This window comes from Pantherophis guttatus, chromosome 4 (assembly GCF_059756535.1).
Source record: "Pantherophis guttatus breed Tessera chromosome 4, ASM5975653v1, whole genome shotgun sequence".
Taxonomy (NCBI): Eukaryota; Metazoa; Chordata; class Lepidosauria; order Squamata; family Colubridae; genus Pantherophis; species Pantherophis guttatus.
This window is the reverse complement of record NC_142066.1, coordinates 9,216,964-9,229,803: the sequence shown is the minus strand read 5'-3', so window position 1 is coordinate 9,229,803 and position 12,840 is coordinate 9,216,964.

Sequence of the window (12,840 nt, the reverse complement as noted above, 5' to 3'; positions counted from 1 at the left end):
TGCATACGCCCTCATACCCACATACATTATATGACACAGAGAAACAACACAGTCTAGTTTGGATGAATACATGAACACTTGGGTATTAATTTCTCTTTGTGAGTTGCTCCCTGCAATTGAGGTCAGGCCGCAAAACAATGATGTAGCATTTTGGGAGGAATATACATCCCAGTAATGCAGCACTGGAGGCCAAGATGGAGAAGACCTCCACAGCTACCATGGCTTTGCCTTTTGTGCTCAGATAGGCTGGAAAGAAGGAGATCCACACACTGCAGAAGGCCAACATGCTGAAGGTGATGAACTTGGCTTCATTGAAGCTGTCAGGTAATTTACGGGCAAGAAAAGCCACAATAAAGCTGGCGATAGCCAAGACACCCATGTAGCCCAAGACACAGTAGAAAAAGAAAGCTGACCCCTCATTGCACTGTAAAATCATTTCTTGGTGCTCTGATTTCATGTCCAATTCAGGGAATGGGGGAAATGTTAACAACCAAAGAATACAAATGCATACTTGTAAGAGAAAGCATGAGAAGACAATAGAAAAGGCCAATCTTTTCCCCACCCATCTCCTCATCTGAGATCCTGGTTTCGTGGCTATGAAAGCCACAACTACAGTGATGGTTTTGGCCAGTACACTAGAAATGGCCACAGAGAAAGTGACACCAAACATTGATTGTCGGAGAAGGCAGGTCATTTTGCCAGGTTGGCTAAGGAAGAATAAAGAGGAGAGAAAACAGAGCTGAAGAGAGACAAGCAGGGTGTAGGTGAGGAATCTGTTGTTGGCTTTGACAATAGGAGTATCCCTATACTTAATAAAAACTCCAAGTACCCAAGATGTCAGGGAGAAGAAACCAAGAGCTGCTGAAGCTAAACCAATTCCTAACGTTTCTACAAAATTTAGAAAGACCAGCAGTTTCAGGATACATCCTTTCTTTTCTTCATTTGGATAATGGTCTTCTGAACATTCAAAACAGTCACCCATTTCTGGAAGCAAAATCAAGAATTTGTCATCTAGGCATTTCAATTATTAGAAATTACTTCATTAATTTTTTGCATCCTAAACTAGTACATTAAACTCTAATGAAAAATGGTAGAATGCGTAACCTACCATTTTGATCTGAAATCTTCCCTTGTGGGCATGGAACACAGTCATAGCAGCAGAACTGATTTCCCTCAATCCCCTTCTTCCAGAATCCAGGTAAACAAGGATCATTGCATCGAGAAAGTGGAGGAACCTGGTGATAAGAATAAAAGGTTTTGAAGTTGGAGACAGATAAAACAGTTTGTTCAATTTTTCAACTTCATCAACTTAAAATGATGTGGAAATTGCAATGATGTAGGAAAGGTCCTGTTTGAAGGACGGGGCGTGTACATAATTTCACATAGTGGCAATCTCATGAAAAATTTCCCACTCTAGTGATTTCTGATTCAAATCCAAACCAAAAATGCAATCATGCCTTTTACATTGTAATATCATATTGTCCATTTGAGGAATGCCTGATCATCAACAAGACTTGAAAAGAATATGCCATTGTTTATTTAAAAGAGACCCAAAAATCAGATTTCTAAACAAACTACATTTAATATGGGATCATAATGGATTAATTTTAGCTGCTTCAATAATTTGATACCTGATTAAAAGCTGGGTTCCAGACAATCACATCTTTATCAATGAATAATTCTTTTCCTTTTGGAGCCTGGAGATCCATCTTTCCAACTCTAACTCTGTGAAAGGATCTGTTTGGAAAAATGATCAAGTTGGTGATGTCGAATCCACCTGTTGCTTCCCCTTTCTCATTCAGGAACACTCTCTCCCCAGCTGAATTGTTAAAAACAATGCCTTGAAGAAATGAATGGAGCTACTTGAAAAAGAATGAAAGAGAAAGGGAGTTGAATGCAATGTAGTGGAGAGGAGTACACCATATTCAAGTTTCATTGACTCATTCATCCCAGGCCTATAACAATTATAACAATTATATATAGCCACTCTATTAATTCGATATTATTTTAAGGAAAAATAAGAATGAACTAAAGCAGAATGAAAATAGGCTATTGGGATTACTCAAATTTCTTCATTTATGATTCAGGTTCATTTCTTAAGCAATAATGAAACCAAGACCATAGCTTATCTTCCTTCAATGGAATAAAGATATTTTCGAAATATGACAAATTTCCTTTAGCCAGATTTCAAAATTTGAGACTCATTATTCAATAGATAGATGTGAGATAGAGATTATGGCAAACATAAGGTTCTTCCAGAGCACAGGTGCCATTTCTGAAAAGAACCGTCTTTTAATTCATTCCCCTTGAATTCTGATAAGGACAGAAAAATCAGCTTCTCAATCTGAAAAATTCATGAGCCAAGAGGAAGTACTGATTATTTTTTGGGAGGAAACAATGAAAAAACAACAACCCTAAATTATCATTTTAAATACCTTGTATTCTACAAGCTATAATGATTTCCTGCATAATTCCTATTGATACCTAAAGCATGATAAAAGGTAGAGACAGGAAGTAGAGGGTCAGTCATATTGGATTTATTGTAATTCTCACTAACAAAGAGAAAAGAAAGAAGGTGTTGAAGTTACAGGAATGTAACAGAAATTTACACTCAACAGAATGCAAAAGAATTGGTTAATGGAGATGTAACAGAAAGCTTTAGTATACAAAAAGGAACAAAGCAAGGTTGTCCCCTCTCCCCATTATTATTCATTTTAACCTTAGAGGTATTGACTAGGAACATAAGAGAAGATACAGAGATAAAAGGAATGGAAATTAGAAACTCCAAGTTTTCACTGATGACTTAGTGTTTATATTAGAAGAACCCATAGAAACTGGCCCTCAATTGATAAAGAAAATTGAGGAATATGGAGAGGTGGCAGGGATGAAAATAAATAAAGATAAAACCAAGATATTAGTTAAAAATTTCACCAACAAACAGAAGAAGGAATTGAGAGAGAAAATTGACCTACAGATAGAAAACAAGGTTAAATACCTTGGTATTTTCTTAACAGCTAGGTGTGGGGCAATCAAAGAGGACAACTATACAAAGCTGATAAAACGAATTAAAACAGGATGAAAAGGTGGAGGAATGTACAGTTATCAATGATAGGGAGAATTGCAGTGATGAAAATGAACGTACTACCAAAACTACTCTTTCTATTTCAAACCATACCAGTAAAATTAGGAAAGAAATTTTTTGATGAATTAAATAAAATGATTCTGCAATTGAAAGTATTACAGGATTCTAAGAATAATGGTGGTTTTGGGTTCCCAGACTGGGAATTATATTACCAGACTGCAGCTCTCACCTGGCTAAAAGATTGGGTAAACTTGAACAACAGAAGACTATTATTACTAGAAGGGCACGACTTACAATTAGGCTGGCATGCTTTTCTCTGGTATGGCAGAAATATGGTGCACGATATTTCCAGAGGCATTATGTGAGGAATGTGTTACTTAACATTTAGGAAAAAATTAAACTACAATGCTATTGGGAAGTACCAATCTGGCTCTTTCCAAGGGAGGCAATAATACATCCAAATCTTATAAATTGGGGAAAAATTGTATGTTACAAGGACATTTTAGATGAAAGGGGGGGATCTTAAATCCAGACAACAATTGCAGAAACAGGGGTTGGATTTATCTTGGGGCTGTATTTGCAGATTAAAGCAAGGCACAAAAAAGATGTTAAATTATGGGGTGTAAACAAAGAACAAAATTGGACAAAATTTTAATGGGGACAGATGAAAAATTGATTTTATATATATATATATATGCATATTCTTTCTAGCCAGGTTTTACCTACATAAATTTAGTTGTTCTACAGCCCTAGGTTCTGTGAAATCTCATTCACAAGTTTCTGGGCTTTTTTTCTGCTGACAAACTTCAACTCTGTGTTGCTCTCTGGGAGACTATATATTTATTTATTTACTGAACTATAAAATGGAAGAAGAGATAGTTAAAGAAACAATGATTGCCTGGGCAAAGAATTTCAGATACAACATAGAATTAGAAAAATGGTTAAAAATTTGGGAGAGAAACAACAAACCAACGTGGCATATAAAGAAAACCTTTACAAAATGTTTTACAGGTGGCAGTTGTCGCCAGCAAGATTAGCCAAAATGTTTAAGAACTCCTCTGCCAATTGTTGGAAATGCAACCAGACTCCAGGATCATACTATCACATGTCATGTCATGTTCATGTAAGAAAGCAAGGAGTTACTGAGAGAAAATTCATAAATGGCTAGAAATGATAACTGAGTTATAAGGAGTTAAAGACTTAGGGAGAATATGAATGCAATAATTTGTTAGAATATTTTAGCTTTATGTTTGTGAATGCTATACCCTGTGCTTGTTCTGGGAAGTCTAGGGAGGGGAGTGGGGAGGAGGGAGGGGTTGAGGGGGGAAGGGTGGGGGGGGGAGAAATGTTTGTATTTCCTATAAAACTTTTCAATAAAAAAAAGAAACTATGGATATAATATGGAACAGTGGAACAATTCCAATGAAGAAGAAAAATAAGAGATCTCAAAAAAAAAAATCAGCATGGTTCAAAAAAGAACTCTCTGATAAACTGAAAGACAAAAAGAACAAATATAAAAAGTGGAAAGAGGGGCAAATAACTAAGGCAGAATATCAGCAAATAGCTTGCACCTGCAAAAATGAAGTCAGGAAAGCTAAGGCTCAAAATAAACTAAGGCTTGTGACTAAAGTAAAAAATAATTTTAAAAAAGGATCTTTCAACATGTAAAAATGAAGCAAAAGATCAAGAAAACAATTGGTTCATTAATTGGAGAAAACTTATTTTCTTGCATGTGTCTTTACATAAAACAGTCCAACCTATCTACACCCACCGACCCACCCCCTCAAAATAAGTCAAAATAAGCATGATAATCTTAGGAGAACAGCTATCTGCTCTAGACAAGTTCAAATTACAAGAACCAGATGGATTACACCCCAAGGTTCAGAAGGAAGTGGAAGATATGATCTCAGACCCACTGAAGTATATCAAAGAATGGTTGTAGGAATATCTAGTTCAATGAAAAGAAGGACTAGAGGTGCCATGATAAGAGTCTTCCAATATCAAAGGAGCTGCCAGAAAGAAGAGAGGGTCAACATGTTCTCCAAAGAACCTGAAGGTAGGATGAGAAGAAATTGATGGAAATTAATCAAGAAGAGAACCAACCTAGAACTAAGCAGAAATTTCCTGACAGAACAATTAATGAGTGGTTTACCTCCAGATATTGTGGGTGCTCCAACTCTGGAGGTGTTTAAAAAGAGATTGGACAACGATTTGTCAGAAAGTGTATCGGGTTTCCTTCTTGGGGAGGGAGCAGCAAGGTCCTTTCCAAATCTTTTATTCTGTTGTAATTTATATAGTAGCTTCTCAAAGATCAGAATAATGGAAATTAAGAAAACAGAAACTAGTTTTTCTGAATCTGTTATATTAAGTGTTGTACCTTATGATTCTTGTTGAACTTATCTTTTATTTTATGTACACTGAGAGCATATGCACAAAGACAAATTCTGTGCATGTCCAATCACACTTGGCCAATAAAAAATCTATTCTATTCTATTCTATTCTATTCTATTCTATTCTATTCTATTCTATTCTATTCTATTCTATTCTATTCTATTCTATTCTACTCTACTCTATTCTATTCTATTCTAAAAATCTCCAGTGTTGTAGCATTCTCTTGAGGCAACATTTTCACTAATTAATTATTCTCACTATCAGGAAATATTTCCTTATTTATAGGTTGTTTCCCATACTTAAAAAGTAGAAAACATTAAGACTTTTCACAGTGGGTTCAAAAGATAATTCTACATCAAACTGTTCATTGAAATAAAGGAAGTGTCCAGTGCAGAAAGAATACCTGACAAGCCTGGAGATCTAGATTACCAGTTTGTTTACCCATCATAGCTTCTTTTCTTTCGAAACGTAATGTGAACAGAGCCTGCAAAGCATGAGCCACCGCATAAACAGCATTGTAGACACTGTAGCTGTGGCCAGTCATTTCTTTTTCAAACAAATGGGCAGGAAGATCTTCTAGCTTCTTCTGCCCAGTGCACAGATTACTATGCATTTCTTGTAGTTCTGGTTTTGGAAATGAACAATCAAATGATTGTTCCCAAATATCCTGCAGAAACCCATCTCTGTAGACTGAAAGAGGATTGATGGTCTGAAGAAATTCCTTGAAACCTGCAACTGCTGTTGAATGAACAGTGAAGGAAATAGCCCCATGGAACATCTGGAGATCCCAACTGACTTGAAATCCAGATAATATGAAATCAATCTGTGCAGTCATGATCCACACCTTTCTAAACGATGCAATTTCCTTGCATTCAGGGTCTACAATAAATGTGACAGTTCTTAGCCACATAATTGCCCAGGATTCTCCATAGACGAGAAATGCATTGGCTTTGCTATTCATCATATTAATGGAGATAAATGAGAGTGTTTGATAAAGTTCTGGTATGTCTTCTGCATGGACTAGTTGGGAAAGCCTTTGTATAAATGATGAACATATTCCATTCTGTGAGAGTAAGGGCTGCATTTTCTTTAAGAAATTTTCTCCATTGTTGTTATCAACAGCAAAAATCCCAATCCATGTCCACTTGAAATGGTGAAGCAGTTGGATAATCCCAATGTACTGATGGTTCTCTTTTGGGACCATGGAATAAAGTGAAGAGAGTTTACTGGTCTGAAATTCCTTTTGGGCTAATGAGCCATATGTCAACTATAAGAGAGTGGAATAGTATTCTGTTGAAATACTAAATCAAATATAGTTTTCCTTATCTAGTTTTTTTTTTTTTTTTTTTTGAAATATGTTCAGGGAACATATTCCCAAGAATTCTTCTAAATATTAATATAGAAAGGAATTATTTGGATTTATTTCAGAGATGTATAAGAGAACAATTGTTTCAATAGGTGCAAGAGTACTATATCAATTTCCCTCAGTTATGGAATACTCTGGATACTTACTTTCTGTATTTGGCATTGGTCTTTGGTATTATAGTTTCAGAAAAGAATGCTAATTAGTAAACCATAAGCCACCCATCCTCTTAACACAAACCTAAACCTAATCTTTGATGCTCATTATATATTCCATAACAAGAACAAAATATAGAATTTCCAGCTTACTTGTGGAATCTTGAAGAAACCTGTCAGTTCACCTATATAAGACGATGATTCAAAATCCAATCCTCCAATGATAGCCATGAGATTCTTCTGGCTATCACATTTGTAGTTAGGGACAAATTCCTGGGATTTGAAAAGCAGGTCTAGAGTCGTGCGATAGGTCATCCTTGCATTTACATAACTGTCATAGATGTGGAACCCAAGAGTGATATTAGGTAAGATCTGGGAGTTCTCATTGATCTCCTTCACAGCAAAGGCCAAAGCAAGGACATGTTGATGAAATTTGGTGATTACACTGCAAATGTTTTAAATAACCCAGTTGAAAATGTAAGTTGACAATTCTCACCATTTCTGTATGAATAACAAGCATTTATGACTGTATAACTGTAACTTTGTTGCTGGTATCCTTACAATTTATATTGACTGTTTCCTAATATGATTTGATTGCTTATTTGTACCCTATGATTATCTTTAACTGTTGTACACTTGGCCAATAAAGAATTCTATTCTATTCTATTTCTTTCTCTGACAGTAGTAAAAAGATCATCACTATTCTACGGTTCTTAATAATTTCTACAGAGGGTCCTTGGAGCTCTCTGAGCTTGTTGGCTTTCTTGGAGACATTTCATTATCCAAAATAGGTAATATCATCACTGCCTGGCACTGTGGATGGATAATGAAAAGTCTACAAAAAAATAACCAATCTCAGAGAGCACCAAGGACCCCTCATTTCAACCCTGAGCTACACATATTCTGCTTTATTGGTAATTTCTACTGAATACAAATTTACAATTTTACACATTATTTCCATGACGTGCAACAAATACATACCGCAACATATACAAGTAGTGACTTTTTTCAAAAGACTATGTTTTCTACAAGATTTTCAGAAAATGTTATATGAATACATTAATCAGGTTTCACTCATTTACTGTATGTTTGGTGAGGAGAGATAATGCCAAACCATTTTAAAATTACCTTAACCTCAGTAGATGTTCAACTAGGTGAGTGAAGGTTCTTTAAAAAAATGTAAAGAAAAATATATGTTCTGTCAGAACCAGATGCATTTGAAAGACACAGAAAGCATAGATTACATTTAAAAAACAAAGATTTGTGCACACAAATCTTTTACTCATATAAGGGATTTTCGAGATTGGCTAAGATTAGATAGCGAAGAAAAATTCTTACATTGGTACCACGTAAGGTGTTCTAGCAGGGTTTTCATCAAATTCTATTTTTAAAAAGTGGTAAACGATGTGAGATGCCATTCCACCAATGATGAAGTCTCCAGGCTGGTACCACTCATGCGGAACAAGGAAAGCATCACTTGCAGGGCAGCTTAGAGAACCTACTTTATGCACCCAAAACATCAGGAGAAACATCTTAATGGTCTTGTTATTGTGGAAAGGTTTTGCCTTCCATCCTACCCATAGGGAAACACATATAATCCAATACTTCATCTAAAGATAGATCTAAGGATTATGTTTGAGAATACATCTAATGGGAAAATCAATCATTTTCTGTTTGAAGATCCATGTGAGGACAAATTTTTATCTTGACTATCACAAGGATTTGAAGAAATACTCTGGCAGAAGAAAACAAAGTGAGGAAACTTGAAGCAATGAATCTGACAGAGACATTACTACCCCTTGCACCAAACTCTCTGTTGCTCCAGACTCACTTTGTAGCCCAAAAAATACCTTCATTGTTGTTGAATTTCAATAGCCTTTTGTGCAGCCTTTGATGTTTTGTCATATAGTACTGTAATTCCTCTAGGATGTAATTATTTTGTTTTGATGAGGTGGTTCAGCTTTTTTTTTTTTTAAATGACACATGTGGTGGACATGTCCCAAAGCCAGAGATTACTGGTTAAAAAAATAAAAAGTGGTTGGAGGAAATAACTGAGCAAAAAATTGACATGAATCCAGAACTATTTCTTTTGTGGATTATAAAAGAAAAAAAAATGAGTAAAGATATTCAATACCTTATGCTCCACATAATCACTGCCACCAGAATTTCATTTGCCCAAAATTGGAAACAACAACATGCTCCATCAAACATGATGATCATAAAAAAGGTGCTAGAGTGTGCAGAATCAGATAAGTCGATGATGGAACTCAAAGACAGTGAGGACACGATTTATTATGAAACATGGAACAGATGGTATGATTGGCTGGAAAAGAAATCTAAAATCAATGAATAGTGACCGTTAAGAGAAGATATTATAGTGAAAATTCATTATTAGTAGGTATGTATATAGCGTAGTGATTATATGAATAAGTATGTAACAAACAAAATGCATATGTGTATAATTGGCCGAAGGATAAAATGGACATTATTAAAGATGCCAGTATTGGGAAGCTGTAAAAGTATAACTAAGATTTTAAAAATGTAAATGTCGAAAAAAATAAATTTTAAAAAACATTCCATTTCCAATAGATATTAGGACTGGTTAGTGGGTGCTCAGCTGATGGGTGAGTGGATGGATGGATGGATGGATGGATGAAGGAGGGGGGAGGGAGGGAGGGCAGGCAGGAAGGAAGGAACAAAGGAAGGAAGGAAGGTGGACTTTATTTAGAGCCTCTTAATGAATACAAACTTTCCACCGAATCTGGCTTTCCAGAAGCTTCCTTATACCTCAATGGACTTATGCAAATATCATCACGAAATGTTCCCATTTAAAAACAGGATCTTCTTTTTGGATTTTTACATTTTCTTCAAATTGTTCATGTCAGATGGCAGGAAATTCATTTTAAAAATTCACTATAATTTCTTGCTGTTGTTTTTTTTCCCTCTGATAGCCATGCCAAAACGTGAGTACGCAATTTTAGAGAAAGCAGTAATATGGGTTGTTCTTTTTCCTGATATATGTGAATTTCAATTTTAATTTCTCTTACTTCTTTAGAGTCCCTTTCTGAGGTGCAACTTGTATCATCAGGGCCCAAAACACTAAGACCAGGGCAAAATCTCAATTTGCTCTGTAAAGTTCCTGGTGTCTCAACCTTGGACAACTGTGCTTGGAACTGAATCTGTCAGGAAAAGGATTAGAATGGATTCCCAGAATCCATTGAACCTTGTCAATTGCTGTCACTGTTGTGTATTATTGTGCTGGAGGCCCACAGTGAAAGATTTTGCCTGCTCCTCTGAATAAAAACAGGAAGCTGATTGCCAGTAAGCATGAACGTTGTGGTGGTGCAGTTGTTAGAATGCAATATTTCAGGCTAATTCTGCCAACTGCCAGCAGTTCAATTCTCAGCAGCGGAATTGACTCAGCCTTCCATCCTTCCAAAGTGGGTAAAATGAAGACCCAGACTCTGTAAACTGTTTAGAAAGGGCTGTAAAGCACTATTAAGTGGTATATAAGTCTAAAAGCTAGTGCTATTTCTGTTCCAACAAAACAATATTCAGACAATATAATATGTGAATATACCTTGGATGAATATAACTCCTAGAAGAATATCCAAAAGAGTGGGCCCAGCCAAGAAGTTTAATTCAGCTCAAGGGGAAATTGAAAAAAACTCTTTCTACCCAATTGATCCAGCTGACTGAGTCCACTCCAAAGAATTTGGGCTGATTATTGATGGGAATTTTGATAAAACATAATAATAAACATTTTCTTGATGGCATGAAAATGTCATCGTTTTGTGCAACTGACTATGCAGGCAAAAACTGAGTGGAATTTGGATCACAATGTCATCGTATACGCTTCATCTTTTAATCATTTTCACTTGCCACATCAGATTTATTTTATCATTTTTTAATTTTATTTTTTTATGATTTTACTTTTCATTTTATTTGAACTCAAGGCAGCAATCATATGCAACGCTCCTTCCTAGACATATTTTCCCCATCACAACAAACCTGTGAGTTGGGTTGGGCTGAAAGACAGAGTTTGGCTTAAGGTCATCAAGATGGCTTTCATGGCCAAGTAAGGACTTGTAGTCATGGTCTCCCATTTTCTAACCGAGTGCCTTTACCATTAGACCAAACTAAAATACCTTTAAACATAGAAATGATAGAGAAACCTCTATGAAAGAAGAATCTGGACTGCAATGGCACCATATATCAGGGGCATTTTCTGAAATGACACAATAAACCACCTTTAATGTTCTAATTTGGTGAGAAATCCACCTTCACCTCTTCATTTCTATAGACAATGAAGAGCAAATGACAATTTCTTCTGGCATCCCTATCTCCAGTTCTTTTATGGCATCTTCAAAGCAAGTCTCACTGTCTCCCATGGTCTCTCCAGTTTCCAGGTTTTCACACAAAATTTGGGAATGATGGGAGCAAAGCCATAGCAAATAAGTCCTTCACCCATGTCCAAATCAACAGTCAACACACTTGTTGCTGGATGGAAAACATCTATAACATCAGCAAATTCCTCCCCTTTCACACTTGGAATATGAATGCTCAAAGTAGACAGTTGTACATCATCAATCATTCTGCTTCATTCTTGTGGTACCCAGTGAGGCTGGTTAACACCTTCACCTTCAGATACTTCAGGTGGAGTCTGACAGAGATATGGAAGTTTGGCATGACAGGGTTTTTCAGGGAGATATTGGTGGAATTGCTGCAACCAGTTGGGAGTGTGAAGATACCTGGCATTCTCCCACAAGCATACAGATTCTGCCTACCCTTTCTAGTGGATCAAATACTGGGTTCCCTTGCCCTTCACCTGGAACCCCAAATTTCTTCCATTTTGTACATTATTTTCCCCTCCAATATCACTGCCAGAGAATTTGTGAGACTTCAGAACACAAAGTGCTTAGAGGGTTTTATTGAAGCAGCAACAAACAGTGAAAAATTAGTCAGAATGAGGTAATTACAAGTGTAGAATTACAGGGTTGATGTGTTGGAGGACTTTGAAAGGTCCGTTGAAAATACCTGGTAAGAGATAGTATCAGCTAAGGAATGCCCTAGTGCTAATACACATGACTGCACCCCATTGTATAACATCAACACGATTATTAAATTTGCAGATGACACAACAGTGGTGGAGCTCATTAAGAAGAACAATGAGTCTGCTTACAGGGAGGAAGTACAAGGGCTGACATTGTGGTGTAATTAAAATAATCTCACACTTAACACCAAAAAAACTACAGAATTTATAATTGACTTCAGGAGGAAGAGAGATGTACATTTACCATTGTACATAAATGGTGAGGAGGTGGAGAGGGTGGATAGTTTTAAATTTCTGGGCATTTATATCTCGAAGAACCTCTCATGGACTATGAATGCTAACATGCTTGTGAAGAAGGCACAGAAGAGGCTGTACTTCCTGAAAATGCTCAGGAAGATAAATCTATCTCAGCATCTACTTCTGTCCAACTATCGCAGCACCATTGAGAGTGTCCTGACAGATGGCATACTTGCATGGTATGGGAGCAGCTCTGTAGGGGACAAAAATGCTCTACAGAGAATCATTAAAACTGCCCAGAATATCATTGGACTCCAGCTACCAGCCCTGAACGACACCTTCGAATCTCGCTGTTTGAGAAAGTTGCATAAAATACTCAGAGACTTTTCCTCTTCCTGCTTACAATCTTTTTGGACTGTTGCCTCCTGGCAGAAGATACAGAACAATTAAAACTTGGACCACACATTTCCTGAATAGTTTTTATCCCAGAGCTATAATTGCATTCAACAATGAACTAAAGGGCCACCATCAGTGAGCTGTTGGACAGTATTACTTGGTC